This window comes from Aphis gossypii, unplaced genomic scaffold, assembly GCF_020184175.1.
Source record: "Aphis gossypii isolate Hap1 unplaced genomic scaffold, ASM2018417v2 Contig00367, whole genome shotgun sequence".
Classification (NCBI taxonomy): Eukaryota; Metazoa; Arthropoda; class Insecta; order Hemiptera; family Aphididae; genus Aphis; species Aphis gossypii.
The window spans coordinates 44090-61513 of record NW_026083080.1 but is presented as its reverse complement, the minus strand read 5'-3'; the positions used below and the strand labels follow the sequence as shown (position 1 = coordinate 61513).

Sequence of the window (17424 nt, the reverse complement as noted above, 5' to 3'; positions counted from 1 at the left end):
TTTATTAAGCAACATGTCCTCCTCCTCACTAACTTCGCTTGTAGCACATAGACTACGGATAAGCTCTACTTTGTTAATAATTTTTCCGCTTATGCCAGGTGTACTAAGTGTAGTACATTTCATAGAAGGCTGAGAAATCATCTCTATCAATTCTTCTTGTTCTCCAATAGTTGCATCTTCTAAATAAAATGCATTACTGCTGTCATTAGGTAGTTTGTTGAATGCTTGTGCACAGGCATGTATATGTTTACAAATGTTAAGTTTAATTATATTGTCTATACATTCACATGTAAATGTATGTATGCAAATATTACATACTGAACATTTCAAACAGGGTTCATTGCATGTTTTATCAGCTCTGGCAACACAATATTTTTCAGAGGGATTCGTCAATGAATTTACTATCCATGATTGTCCACCTTCTAGGATTTGGATTTTATCTGATGAAATCAACTCACTGCTTTTATGGCTTTCATGAATTTTTCTACTTTTTGAATTTGATGCATTCTTCGCTACCTTTATGAGTCTTTTAAACATACTGTCACGAGCTAACTTCATCACTGCATTAATTGTTTTATCGATGCGCTTACATTTTTTACCTTCCAGGTAAATATGTTTTAAAACCTTATGGTACGATTCTAAGGACATATTGGTGTTAATGCCGAGTCTCAAACGATAACAATATGCCCAGACTTCTGTTCGTTTTGAGTAATGTTGTACAAAATATGATCCAAATGCTTCAGTATCTTTGTCTGCTAATAAATCATTTATAAATTGATCTAGAGAAATTTTATACTCATCAATAGATATCATTTGTAACAACACTCTCAAGGTTTTGTAAACAAGCGATTTTTTTTCAGATCCTCCACTAATCTTACTTAAATTATCTCTCCAATTTCTATCAACATGCCAAGTACATAAGAGCCTATGTTCAGCAGGTCCCATGACATTGACCCAAGCGTTGTAAAATGCTGGCGCATCATCCGACATGAATACTTCTGATTTTATGATGCCAACCTTAGTTTTAATTTGATTATAAAATAATGTAAATATAGTTTCATGTACTCTATTTGAAAAACAAAATGCAACTGGAAATCCTGTACCATATTCGTCCACTGTCATAATGGTATATAGCTGAATGTAATAAGCATTAGTACCATGAGTTCCATCAATACAAATTTTATTGGGACCAAACTTCAGTATTTGTTTTGCTTGAAATCATCTTTATCTTAGGCTTTATAGTAAAGGATAGGACAATCTTCTTTAAGCTGATTTTTCAGTTCATTGACCCATAGGTCAACACTGACTGCATCATTTTTATGTCTTCTTGTAGCATAATTAATGTTAAAGTCACGGGATATATTAGTTAAATCTTGACGTTCAAGAAGAAGTATTCGTTGATTAGTATCATCAGTAATTTCACCTTCACGAATAAAGTCCAAAATATGCTCCCAAGTAACACCTTCCTTCAATTTAGCTGAAATAATTTTTAATACTTTATACTTTAATACAAATTCATTTTATACATGAATTTAATGAATAATAATAATAACTTATATATTCAGTAGCTCACATAGATGGAGTGGTGGAAACTATAAGCACAACCCGTCACAAAAAAAATCCTGTCTGTGCTTCTGTATACAGGGTGATTTTTTTTATCAAATAACACTCATTATTTCCAAAAGTATTCATTTTTTTGAAAATATTTTTTTACATAGTTTCTAATTGTTAAAAAAACAACGTTTTAATAAAAAAATTATATTTTTAAATACTTTTTATCCTTATAATTTTTTAAATTTTTTACTTTTTTGAATGACAACATAGATTTTTAATTTCATATTCCAAAGCAGAATAATTTGTTGAGTAATTCGATACATAAAAATCAAATTTAGGGTGAGTAGTTTATGAGTTATACGTATTTAAAGTTAAGCTCCGCGGAGTGGAGTGGTACGGGGTTACCCCGCAAAATGTTTGTCCACTACTCCGCTTCACCCCCCCGCCTTCCCAGCCGACCCACCATGTCCCACCCTAACCCCCCGAATCATTACCCCCTCCACCCGCCCCCGCCTATACCGACCCACCTACGTCACAAGACCCCCGAGCCCCTTCCCCCCAATACCGACCCACCCTAAGTCACAAGACCCCTGAGCCCCCCCACCCCCATACACTACGTAATCGGAGCACCGCCGCCCATACCGCGTCACTGTCGCCCCACCCATCACACTATTATCATGTCCTATTATCGCCGTCGTCGACGGTGGCCCCATCTGTCCGTACATGGGACTGACGCGGTTTTTTCGCCTCGCATCCGTACGATATCTCCATGTTATCACGCTAAAACCCCGCCACTTGTACCACGAGCGCCGTGAGTACACACACGTATAAAACATATACATATACATACAAAACATATATACATACGTATAAAACATATACATATACATATACATACAAAACATATACATATACGTATAAAACATATACATATACGTATAAAACATAAAAATAAATGTGTAAAACATATACATTCGCGTATGAAACATATACATAAATGTGTAAATCATGTACATACATGCATACTTTTAGTAGGATACGGAGTTAAATACTAACACTATTGAATCGTTTAATATAATTAGATGTTTATTCAATAAAAATATATTATACACGTTATCGTGTTATAACCGGCATGAATAATCTACATGTTATCCGACGACATCATACGATTCCGTTTTACATCTATGGACTTGATCATTACTATTACGATTATTACGAATGTCATTAAATTCATTTTAAACATTCGTAATAAATTGAGCGCCTTTATATAATAACGCATTTAGGGTTATGCACGGCGTGCTGCTGCCAAACTTCATCATTTTCCTCCCAATTCACCAACAATATGCCGCAGTAGTGACATTGAACCAAGTCGCCAGCTCCGGTATAAGTGAACCCGCATTCGGCTAACGAATATTTATCTTGATGCGATCGCGTTGGATATGAATCGAATGTTTTAAGTCTCGATAAAAAGCTTGAATACTGGGGATATTCCGGATCCGAGTTCTCGTGAACCAAACGCACTAGTGATCGGCAATCAGTCGAACATTTTAATAATTTCATTTTAATACAACGTATAAAAATAATTGTTTTAAAATCGCATGCAATTCATTTTAGCTGTCTGATCGCGAATAAGACACTTGCGGCCAGTGTAAAGGTCTCACAGTAACTGACGACTGACGGCTGTATATATGGTAATAGTTCGCGCGTGGTGTATACGCGTCAATAATAATAATAATAGTAACAAAAATAATATGAATTAAAATATTTGAATAGCAAATTCAATGTCGAGCAGTTATTCCTCATTAACAGATAACAGCCGCCGCCGCCGCCGTCCCGTCGTTGTTGACCATACAGATGTGTGGTATGATGTCGCCACCAGTGTCATTGTTAACACATCTTGCACGACGCGCATATTTCGTGTGTAATTTATATATATATATATATATATATATATATATATATTATATATATATATATATATAATATATATATATATAATATATACTCCTCGTATAATATAGCCCGAAACATAGCGCTGGTTTTTCTTAGCGGTCGATTAGTTATTGAATCGAAATGCCAACGGTCCCGACGTATACAGATCAGACGGCCTACAAAGTTTAAACACGTTCGACGTTCTTGCGTATATTCATAGTCTCGTCTACATTTTATTATTATTATTTTAAAACGTTGTTTGTATTACATTCTCGAAAATGTTTAACTGTACGACCTGTGGAAAAGTGTATGCTCATAAGTGTGGTTTGAACAGACATGTCAAAACTCACGATGGATCGGTGAATTCATGTGGAATATGCCTCAAGATATTCACCCGCCGAGACAAACTCAGCATCCACGTACAAAATTGTCATAGTAAGTACATTGAATATTAATCGATAGTGTTCCGTAATATACACATAGATGATTTGCTTAAATCAGGGTTATTAATTAAATTATTTTTTAAATAGAGATCGTTAAAAACACTCCCAAATTTCACAGCGCTGTATGAGTAGGTGGTTCAATGGGTAAATAATTTTTTCTCATATAAATAATAATAATAATAATAATGTAGCTATTTTAATTAATAATGTATGTTAGGTTATCATCTGTACGGTCACGTTGAAAACGTTCGCGGCGTCAAGTCCGATGTTGATGGATTTCCGTCCCGCAAAGTCTATGACGAAGTGTCGGCAGGGGGGCGGGGGGTCTTGTGACGTAGGGTGGGGCAGTATAGGCGGTGGGTGGGTGGAGGGGTAACGATTCGGGGGGTTAGGGTGGGGCATGGTGGGTCGGATGGGTGGTCGGGGGGTGAAGCGGAGGGTCACCAGAACCGGCCATTTCACCCTACTTTCGTAATTTTACATTTTTCCTTATTTTTGTTTAGGCCAATTGATAATGTTCCTACTAAATTTCCGTTTTTTATTATATCTAATCGATGTTTTACAATTTGTTGGTTTATTTTTTGTTTAATTTTAATTTCGGGATGACTGCTTAAGTATTTTGATCTCTTGATTTTTTTTGGTGGGGGGCTTTGCAAGTATGCTTTATTTTTCCAGTTTTCAATTTCAATTTCTTCATTATTAATATTATCTGAACTACTTGAAGTATCATCGTTTAAGAAATCTTGACCAATTGCATTTTTTTCATCACTTTCAATACTTGATTTTTCATCTATTAAAACGTCTTCATAATCATTAATCAAATATTTCGTCACTGTTAGATTGCTTGTCAACTATTTGAACTTCTTCGGTATTTGGGATCCATTCGTCAGCATTTATGTTTACTTTACTTGAAAGTGTTTCATTATTGTTATGACTTGCTGCGATTTTCAAATCCCCTCTAATAGATTTTATGTGCGTGACCAAAAATTTATCAACGCGCATTCTCGACATTTTTTTTGTTAGTATGGAAGATTTTAGTGTTGAAAAATATCCCTCAACTCTAGCAGATGTAGCTGTTAGGTTAGGTGACTTAAAATGTGGAACCATAACTGCTGACCATAATGGAAATTCCGAACATATACGCAATAATGGTTTTATTAAATCTGGACAGTGTAAAGCATTCAATCTATCTCCTATGACTTCTGATTTTTTTAACCCGTTAATTTTAATGTCAGAAATCCAATTTTGGATTATCGGCAAACAATCTTCGTTTATGATATCTGAGTCAACATCATCAAAAAATTCTCCACTATTTATACCTTTATATGAAATATTGTTGAATTCTTCTAACGAAATTTTGATTTCGCCGTCTGAAATGTATTTAGTTAAATGTGTTCGCGCCTGTTCCGAAGGAGTAGGTTGTTTATTTACATCATCTCCATCAGTTTCGGAAGATGCAATAATAATTATCATTTCCAACGTTTTTTTGAAGTCTTCAATGTTATTTGATTTTATAAGAAGTACTACAGTACGTACGTAAAAATCTTTAACCGGCTTTCGTACTGATAAACATTTCCAACGGCAGAAAATGTGTACCATATGCGCCACATCGATTCGTATGTAACATTCAGGAAGTTGATTTTTATCACCAGTTAAATAAATGAAGCAAGTGTTTATATATTCTTTTAGTGATCTTCGATTACAAAATGTTCTAGTAATTGCACCAAGTAATGCTTTCGAGTAATCACTTACACATTCGTTTGGTAGAGTAATACCTGTATTCATCCAATTTGCCATCCAATAATATATTGTTAACATATCTTGTTTTTCTGACAATTGTTGGCTTATTGGTATAGTTTTTCCATCCACTTCTGTAATAACTTGATATAAAAATATATGTGCCGATTGTATTTAATATTTTGTCCTTGTAATTGGCAATACTAAAGAACCTGTAGCATCTACACTTATAGTTTTCCAGCTGTTATACAGTTTTGATTTAATAATGTGTTCTTGTATAGGTAACCAATAGTGAACGTAGAATGGATCACATCCTATGTTATGAATAGAACCACTATGTTCGACTTCGTGTTTAAGTGATATTATACTGTGTATTGGATCATTACCTTCTACACCTAACGTTTTATCCATATATTGTTGTTTAGCTTTTCTAAGTACACAACTTTCATATAAATTAGGTGGTTCTAAATCTCCATAATCCATGGATTGATCAGCTACAGTCTGTCGCCATTTGTATGAACCATTGTTTATTAATTCTTTACTAACAACACTGCGTTTTGGTTCTCGTAAAAATCGTTTTGTAGTGTGTTCAATATCTATTGTATTAACAGTTAAAATACTTAATACCACATCTTCTCCAGGTTTCGGTGCATTAATTACATCACCAAATATGATTGCACGACAACTAGGATCAGTACATCTACCTTTAAATGAAATGTAAGAACCATTTGAGAACTCTGATGAAACATTATGATATTTTATAGCATATGAACACGGTAATCCATATTGATTGAAGAAGGAATCCAAAAATAAATCAACCCATCCTTTTTGTAATTTCCAAACTTGTCGTGTACCTTTCAATGTATTTTTGACCCGTTGTAATTTAATTTGTGGTTTGATTTTTGAATAACATGTGTATGGTATAATAACTTTATAACTAACTGATGGTCTTTGGTGCCGTTCCACTTGTTTTAAAGAGAATAATGGTCCTAAATGTTTAATAACAAGATAATACAAATTACTATTTATTTGTTTTTTCATTTATTTTCTAAATTAAAAATTTTTTGAAATAAAACTCATTAATTTAAAAAGTAATAAACTAATAACTTTAATAATATAGTGTTTGTAAATTAATAATCATATATTCATATGATACACTGTAATTTATTTATAACTCACCAAAAGTACATCAAAAGTAATACCATTCAAATGTGCACCGGGGCCTTAAGTTTTTTATTTGTATTTAACAATTTTTAATTGTTATTATCATTTAAGTCTGACACGTATTCAGATATTTGGTGCCTGGGTGCTAATATTTTATTATAACCCCCCTCCCCCTCCACCACATAAAAAAAAAATGATTTTACTTTTTCCACATAATTAACGCGTCGAAGCCATACTTTTCGGCGACTACTCATTATCGTTATCCTTTTTAGAACAAAAGTAAAAAAGCGGGCAAGTTTGTACCGCTCTGCTGTACATTAGGTGCCGTGTGGATCACTATTATATATTATAGGAAAGTTAAATTTGAATCCAATGATAATTATCATTGTATACGAAAAACGATTCTGAACGAAGATGATTTGTCAGCCTAGGATATAATTTTCAGTGGTTGGTGAAAAAGGTGGTTTATGTTTTAATGACCTGAATACACCAAAATTTAAGTTCTTTTATAATAATTGTAAGCTAAACTTATGAAAAACCTTGTATTAAATTTTCAACTCTTAGCTACTTATACAAACATTTTTATGAAATATACCTACAAAATAATTTGCAAATATTCATGATTTTGACGAATTTTTGTCAATATTTGAACTTCAAATGCTAATAAAAAAAAATTGTGCCTAGGTATGTATTCTAATATTTTTTAATCACTATAAGAAAAACTTATGAGGAACTTTGCATTAAAATTTCAGGTATTAACAGTGATTAGTTTTTGAATTACAACCATAAAAAAAAATCGATTTGGTCGAAAACTGGTTTTGCGTAAAAATTCTCGTTTTTCCGTCATTTTTTTTTTTTGTTTTTCTCGATTTTTTTGAAAACTGTTGGAAAATGTTAACTTTTGACCTGTATAATGCACCAAGGATATTCACTTTTACATCGGAAACCACCCCCATAGTTTGAAATTGGAGCATTATTTCGACTAGTTATGCTGTACACAGACACAAAAAAAAAACAACAAAAAAAAAACACACATCATTGTAAAATCAATACATTCATCACTTCGTTCAGAATCTAAAAAAATGTTAACAGAAGATGGGTTATGTAAAAGTCGGATGCGACCCTTATAATAATGCAGCCCGGGGCAATCGCCTCCCCCCTAGACCCTCTAAATACATCACTGATTTAAGTACATTTCTTCCAAATATATAAAATAACACATTTTATTATAATATATTTAACTTCATATTTTTTTAATTTACTAATAAATAATAATATACTTATTTAGAAAACTATTACCTTTATCGACTACTGTCTCATTTTAAATTTCATCATCTTCATATGAATCACTTTCATATACTTTTTCAATAAATTCAGGAATAATTTCAATTCCACATTTAGATTTTAATGTATCTAAAAGATTGTACCTATTATTCTTAAGAAGTATGTATAAATAGTCTCTATTAATTTTTGAGCAATTTTCTTTTAAGTTAAGTTTATCAGCTGCTTTTTGATAATCTGAAGATGACCATGGTAATAATTCGCCTTTTTCATTTAATAAATGAAAATCAACCGCCACTTGTATTATATCATCAAGTCGTTTGGATGCCATAATATCTATTAATTATAACTTACAATATAGATATACCTAATAAAACAATAAATTTATTCTAATAAATATTTTTAAAAAATACTGAACTAATTTAACGAATACTAAATATTTAGAAATTAGTATTCAATTTTTATTATTATTATTTACTGTAAACATTAACCTAAAAATGTTTAAAACAACTTATTAATCCCATAATATTAAAAATAATTTACCATACGCGTTCCTACTGTCACAGTACACCTAGATGCGTTCGTTGTGGTGATAATCACAGTTCAACCACTTGTACGAAAAGCAAGGACCTAAATACTCCTCTAAAATGCCCTCTCGATATTGACCTAGCAATCTTCAAATTAACAAAAACTATCCAAAATGCAGTTCTCCTTTACTTTACAATATCTATACCTCTGATATGCCCACTTCCAATCAAACTCTCCTCGCCACATTTGCTGACGACACAGCTATATTTGCTTCCAATAATGACTCAGACACCGCTTCACACAACTTACAATTGCACTTAAATTTAATTGAGTCTTGGGCAAATAACTGGAAAATTAAAATTAATGACAATAAATCCGCTCAGGTAAATTTTTCCCTTAAGAAAAAAGAATGTCCCTCACTCAAATTTAATAACAAACCAATTCCTCTTCATCAATCAACTAAATACCTAGGCATCACTCTAGACAAAAGGCTAACCTGGGCAAATCATACAAAAAATAAACGTAAACAACTTAACTCCCGCCTCCATTTACTCCGACCTCTTCTAAAATCAAAAATAAATCTAAAAAATATTATAAGACTAATTATTTACAAGCATAGTTTCAAATAATTGTTGGTAATATTATATATTAGTGAACATATGTGTTTATATATTATGGTTGGTATTTTGGAAACTAAAAAAGTACGTATTAAAAAATAGTTAGTATTTGTATTTTAAGTTACACTATTGTAAATCCTCTTTTATTCGGAATAAATAGAAATAAAAAGGGTGGTAAAATGGGTAATACTCTGCTGTACAGTAGGTATGGATTGGACCTCAGATATTAGATATAAAGTAGGTTAGGCAATCACTATAATGGATGTTTTAAATTTGAATGAAATGATAGTTATCATTGTATACGACAAAAGATTCTGAAAGGAGATAATTTGTCAGAGTATGATAGGTATATATTTTTCGATTTTTATATAAAAAAAAAAAAACTATAATTTCAGTTGTCTATTGTCTATAAATAGCTCAAAAAAAGACAAAATTTAACCTTGTATAGATAACGCTAATATCAAGTATTTACTGTGATTAGTTTTTGAATTACAACAATATAAAAAAATCGATTTTTTTTTTTTTTTTGAAAACCGGTTTTGCGTAAAGATTTCAGTTTTTCCGTCACTTTTTTGTTTTTTTTTTCCAATTTATTTGAAAACAGTTGGGAACTTCCTAATTTTAACCTGTATGATGCACCAAGGATATTCAATTTAACACCATAAACCACCTCTGAACTTTAAAATTGAAGCGTTATTTCAACAAGTTATGGTGTACACCGACAAAAAAAAAAAATAAACACACATTATTGTAAAATAAAATCAATACATTCATCACTCCATTCAGACTTCAGAGTCTAAAATGACACAAAATAAACAAATATAGAACCATTTAAATTTCAAAGAAGAAACTAAAAAAAAAAATTAGAATTAGATATGGTTTTCTAATCATATTTTAATAATAATGTATGAATAATTTTTAATAATTAATAATTATACACCTGTTATACTAGTAGGTACCTATTATATATTAAAATCATTCTACAACATATTTGTATTTTATATTAACATTATGTTTCAAAATTATTTGAATCAATTCTTATTTAAATAATAATATTTTCAAATTATTTGAATAATTATTTCATAGAATGAAAACTTACTTTTGTTGTTTGCCGTTAAATTTTTCTTACACGTCCAAGTATCAAATGTCGAACATAATATCAGATAATCAAACAAATATTTTAGAAATATAGCTTTTGTCCCTTCTACAATTACTGCTATACGCAAATGGCTTTCCAAATAAAAACAGAAAACAATTAATTAAAATTATTTATAGTATTTTCCTACCCGGCCGTCGCGCGTCGGCGGGTATCGCTTAAATATAACTCTTGAATATTATCGTATCGATAATAAATATTTAGTTTTTATTGAAATTAGATATCGTTTTATAAATAACTGGTGATAGGAATCATATAAATATTATACATTTATAATATATAATAATAAAACTATAGATTTGTAATTTGTATAAAATGCTTCATGTTATTATGATGATTATTAAAACCACGACGCCCTGGACTTATGTGTTATGTCCCATTAATTGTCTTTCCCTAACGTCGGCATCAATTGGTATTTAAAAAAAATACTAATTAGCTTATAATAAAACTAAAGGTATTAATTACCTATATTTTATGGTATTATTGTTATTAAAGTAATTGGTTCTTCAAGAAGTTTGCCTCCCGACTTTGTTCAAACAGTTCAAAAAATATAAAGGATGAAAATAAAACATGTCAGTGTTTTGATAAAACCAATTGCAAATAATTTTTATATAAATAAATTATTTAACGTATCGCATGCATTAAAGTTGTATTCATACATAGTTATTATTATACTAGAATGTTATTTGTATAATTTGGTATATTTAAAAAAAATGCGATATTATTATAATTAAATGAATATTTTAAAGTTTTTTAAATACCTAGTTGAAGTATTCGTATAATTTATAAATGGTTACAAGTTACAACTATAAAATAAGCTTGTTAATATTATTATACAATATTTATCATTGGATAATAATCTATTCTTATTATTTAATAAGTATACAATAATACATTATAATATTAATATTCGTTGTATTAAGTAATAAAAAACATGTTCATTAATAATTTTACATAGTAATATTATTGTACCTATAGTGAAAAAATGTTAATTTAGATACTTACCCTTCACAGAATAACGATGGAGATCCGTATGAAAAATATTAGACGATTTTGTAGGTACACAGCACATATATGTTTACTTAAGAAAATAGAAATTAACAACTCTCAATACTGTATTGGACTGTTAGAAACGAAGGTAAATCGTGAATAAAAATAATAAACTGAAATTAGTCTAGATTTTCTAAAATATACTTAAATATAGTTACCTACCTATATTATTTGTCCTATTCATTCTCTCTAATATATTAACATTATATTATTTTTTTATTTTTTTTTTACAAAGAATTTATCAGCTATTAACTGAATTGTAGTTAATAATTCAGGGCCGTATTACCGCTTAGGTTAATTTAAGAATTTAATTTTAGGATTTTAATTATTTTAGATCTTATTACTTTTAATAAAAAAAAAAAGTCACTTAAATATTGTTTTAGATATTATATTTAACAGTATTATCTCTAATATATTAACATTGTATTATTTATTTATTTTTTTTTACTAAGAATTTATCAGTTATTAACTGAATTGTAGTTAATATGGGTTCAATGTTTATCAACAATGTTTGGTATAACAATAGTCTAGCTACTTGTCCAACTCTTTACTTTTACGAACCGTGGATCAGTATATGCCTAATAGAAATGTATCTTTTGTTACGTACTTATTAGGTGCACATATTGAAATAAAGTATTGGTTATCAGTTATCTTTGATAGGTGGCACTTTGATCGTCGTACCTATATTAAATATATTTTATTTTTAAATTATTTTATTTTATTATTATTTATGGCAGTGTTTGTGAACTATTATATTATTATAATAAAATTGCATAAGTACTGCAGTTTATCATTTTTAATCAGGATTTCAATTATTATATTCTTTGACAAACAAGACTTTAATACACATTATTGTTGGGATTCTGCGAAGTATCTTGGACTCTTGGCTATTAGCTAAAAAACCATCTAAAATGTTTTTACTCATTATATTAGTGGTAGCCAATAATACATACGCATTACCGTTGTTAGGTTATTATTCATACGATTTATAATATTATATTATAACTATAAAAGTCAAAGGAGAACCATGTTACATTTGTATCAATAATATAAATTATAGGTAGGCATTCAATTTAATTTTACGTTTGAATAATATTATAACGGATCATTTTTGATATTTTTTTGGGAAATACTTACTAAAGTATATATTTACATGAATATGTGTATCTAGATAAGCTTTTTAAAATCATATTAAAAGGTGACATTATCGGTAATCATCCTAGGAAAATCTTCAACGGCCACTTGTGTGCTACTACCGTGAGGATAGCAGTGCAAAAAAAAAAGTGTTTTATCGTTGAAAAAAAGTCTAAAAAAACTTTGAAAGTCATCTAACAATGTCTAGCAAACGAGATGCTTTGTTTGATTGAAATTATAAAGCTCTAACAAACTTTTGGGCTGCTGCCGCAAAAGAGAGCAGTACAAAAGTTAATAATTTTTAGCTCCGAAAAAAAAATCTAACAAACGTTGAAAGTTGTCTAACAATGTCTAACAAGTCCAGATACTTTGTTTGAGCTAGATTATAAAGTGCTAACAAACTTTTGTGCTGCTACCGAGAAGATAGCAGTGCAAAAAAAGAAATTGTTCTAGCGTCGAAAAAAAAGTCTAACAAACTTTGAAAGTTGTCTAACAATGTCTAACAAGTCTAAATGCTTTGTTTGAGCAAGATAATAAAGTTCTAACAAACTTTTGTTCTGCTGCCGTGAAGATAGCAGTACAAAAGTTAATAATTTTTAGCTCCGATAAAAAAGTCTAACAATCTTTGAAAGTTGTCTAACAATGTCTAACAAGTCTAAATGCTTTGTTTTAAAAAGTTCTAACAAACTTTTGTACTGCTACCGTGAAGATAGCAGTACAAAAAAAAAAAGTATTGTAGCTTCAAAAATAAAGTCTAACAAACTTTGAAAGTTGTCTAACAATCTCTAACAGCTCCCTAACAAATTTGTTAGACTGTTTCAAAAGTTGTCTGTTATCATTGCGCTGCTAAGTTCACGAAGGTCGTTTTTCCCCATCATTATACATACGCAGCGATTTAGAAAAATCAATGTTTTTATTTTGTTCAAAACCATTAACAGCAAAATAATCTCGGAGGTCATCATTTATAATCCACTTTGAAGGATCGGTAGAATAAGAAGTTGATAATGATTCGAGACATGTAATTATTTCATCTTGGGGGGGACTGGGGGGAGGTAAAGACTGACAATGAATGGCAGAAGAAGTAAAAGGTACAGATTCTAGGTTTTGATTTTCTAATATTTGTTTTTTAGGTGAATTAATAATATTCGAATCATTAGTCAAGTTTGGTTGGGGTAAATTAGAAATAGATACTTGTTGTTCCTCATTTTCTTTTATTGGTTTAAAATATGCATCAACCTTTTGGGTCCGATTAAGAACATTAGTTAATTTTTCAGCCTTTTCTTTTGATTTTTTTTTATACTGACACCCACTTAACTTTTTTCTGTTCATATTAACACCACTGCCAACACCAATTTCGTCACTAAAAATATGTAATTCCTATTTTATTTAAACAATGCCGAAAGAAAAAAAAATAGTTGCAAGCCGATTGCAAGGTTTTGTGTCGGAATTTGGATCTGATATTTTTTCAACGGACAACAAAGTTTTGATCTGTAAAGTTTGTGAAACAAAGGTATCCAGTGAAAAACGTTTTAGTATTTCACAACACATTGCTTCAGATAATCATGTACGAGGTGTTCAACGTTTCAAAAGAAAGGAAGGAAACAAAAAAATACAGCTGCTCGTACCTTCTATATCGAAAAAGAGTGAATATAATTTAGATTTATGTAAAGCGATGCTAGCGGCCAATATCCCTCTTAACAAATTATCCAATCCACAATTTAGAAGGTTTCTTGAAAAGTATACTATGAAGGATACCCCCGTAGAATCAACATTACGATTAGGATATGTTGACAAATGTTACATCGATACGGTTAACGAGATTAAAGACAAAGTTAACGGTAAAAAAATATGGATATCGATGGATGAGACCACAGATGTTGAGGGCAGGTATATAATGAGCACAATAATTGGAACACTCTTGCATGATTCTCCTGGTGAAATATTTTTATTAAATATTGATCAACTGGAAAAAGCAAATCATAGTACTATATGTAAAGCATTAGATAAATCACTGTTGTTACTATGGCCCGACGGAATACAGTACGATAATGTCCTGTTGTTTGTGACTGACGCCGCACCATATATGACAAAGGCCGCTCGTACTTTACAATCTTTTTACACGAAAATGATTCATCTCACTTGTATGGCACATGGTCTACATCGTGTGGCCGAAGAAATTCGTTCACAGTTTGGAAATGTAGACGATTTAGTGGCCAACGTTAAGCAAGTATTTCGAAAATGTCCATATCGAATACAATACTTTAGAAATGAAGCACCTGACTTACCATTACCCCCATCACCTGTTATCACTCGCTGGGGTACATGGTTAACTGCTGCGTCGTACTACTGCACACATTTTGAAACTATAAAACGTATAGTTGAATCATTTGACGAAAGCGATGCTGTGGCTATAAAAAAATCGAAAAATGTTTTCAAACTCCAACAACTACAGGCTAACTTGATTTATATCAAATCAAACTTTGATTGCCTACCAATAGCGATCACGCGTCTACAAGAACAAAGAATTCTATTAAGTGAAGGACTTAAAATAGTCGAAGAAATCCAAGACACATATACAAAATTAGAAGGACATCTCGGAATTGAAATTAAAAAAAAACTAAAATATGTTTTGGACAAAAATATCGGGTACAACATAATTCGTAAAATTTCCAAAGTTTTGAGTGGCGAAGAAGACAATATTGTAAATTTAGATCTACCTGATGATATGACGGCAAACGATTTATTGTACTTCAAATATGCACCCCTTACTTCAGCAGACGTAGAAAGATCTTTTTCTATGCTCAAAAACTTATTGGTAGACAATCGCCGATCTTTTAAGTTGGAAAACATAAAAAAAAACGCTAATAATACAGTGTAATTTCTTAAGTAAGTATAATTTTTGTAAATATTATTTTAATATATCTCAAAATGAAATACCTAATATTAAATTTCAAATATTTTCATTGTAGGTGCAGAATAATGGTGTTCAAAAATTAGATAACAAAGCCATATTATGAACTTCACAAGTATTCATTTTTTTTTATTTTACTAATTTTGTTAATAAATGTATAAAAATTAAAATTAATAAAACACTTTTAAATTAATGGATATATTCTTATTATTTTAAAATTTGCCCATGGTTTTTTACATAATGCATATTTTTAGTGCATAATTTAAAAATTTTAGGGCTTATAAATGCATATTTTCAAACTTTTTAGTGCATATTTTAATGCATATTTTGCTAATTTTTAGGGCATGAATGCATGCTTATTTATGCATTTTTTAGTGCATGAACTTACGAGCCCTGGACTAATGAGTAATGATTAATGTTATTGAAAATTATTGGCTTCAATAAACTGTTAAATGTTGCCTACTGACATTGCTCATAGCTTAAAGTAGTTGTTAGGTATTTAACAAAATATTTATTTTAATAATTTAGGTTTGTTATTAGTAGTAAATGTAAATGTATAATTTTTTGTTAATTTAATTTTAAACAAGATATTTTTATTATAAGTTACCGTTCATAATATGTCAACAGACGTTCTAGATGCACTCCATGGTTTCGACAAAATGCCCGAATCAACAAAAATCCACTGTTTATATCTCTGGCAGGCAATAACGGAAGAGACAAGAGGAGTCTTAAAGCTTTAAACGCATTGTCATTGTTATTGACATGGTGTAAGTAGCCTGAGTTTTTCATTTTTCTCCATACATCCTTAACAATATACATACAAAAATATGTCATTCATTTTAATTTTTTAATATATTTTAATAGATAGGTACTTGATTATGGTGAAAAAAACACCCAACAGTACGAGATTCTGGAAATGCCGAAATCAGTGCATCCCTCAGTGCTGTTTCATAATCTGTAATTATGGTTTCTGGAGCTAAATTTGGCAATAGATTATTTCTAATAAATCGTATTACACAATCATACGAATTCCTCGACTTGCTTTACATTAAAACATATACTATGTGTATGGACTGAAATAATAAATTTAGCATTTTTAACCTTAATTATTCATATATATGAAAAATGATTGAAATAATCTTAAATTTAATTAGGCATATGAAAATAAAACAATATCTTACATGGTTCTGAATCATACAATGTATTGTCAACAACTGATATCCCATATTCACTGGGACCACTTTAAATGTTGCATCAGCATGTATTTCAGTGACAACATTCCTAAGTACATGCTGAATTAAGTTGGTGCATACAAAAACAACATTACTCCTGCCATCAGCATCACGTACACATCCTCTAAAGAATGGAGCATCACAACATCCAAATCGATTTAGTTGTTGATTTTCAAATAATGTAGCTAAGTCGGATAACGAATTTGGCAGTCTTGGCATTGTACTTCTTCTGGTAAATCGCATAATCGATTCAGCAGTAGAAAATGGATATAACTCTGCTGCTACCACATGCCTGTATTAATTATTATTAAATATCAATAAATTACCTACAGTATAAAAAATTATTTGAAGACTTTTAAACAAATACTTTACAGCACTGTAAATACTACATCATTCCAAATTACTCTACCTATTGTGATAATCAGTAGCCAATTTAAGGAGAGGGGTTGACGAGAGGTCCCCGACATAGACATACCATCTATGCTAAAAAAAAAATTGTTACCTACATATAATTTATATGTAACAAAATTAAAAAATAAATAAATATTTTAGAAAGTCTTGGTAATTTGTGCTTTGATAAATATTTTATATGAATGGCAGGTAGGTACCTAACAATAAAATTAACTGCTTTATATTATAATGTATTTATAAGTCAATAGGCTGGTGTGGGGTGAGTCAGTTTGAG

General features: G+C 30.4%; 1 long non-coding RNA gene across 1 annotated transcript; it reads left to right on the top strand.

Moving 5' to 3' along the window:
* The first annotated feature begins 16048 nt into the window (after nt 1-16048).
* LOC126553896 (uncharacterized) lies at nt 16049-17186 on the top strand. Its single transcript, XR_007606586.1, has 3 exons — nt 16049-16274; nt 16372-16573; nt 16662-17186. It is a non-coding gene; the product is annotated as an uncharacterized LOC126553896 (long non-coding RNA).
* The last annotated feature ends 238 nt before the right edge of the window (nt 17187-17424 follow it).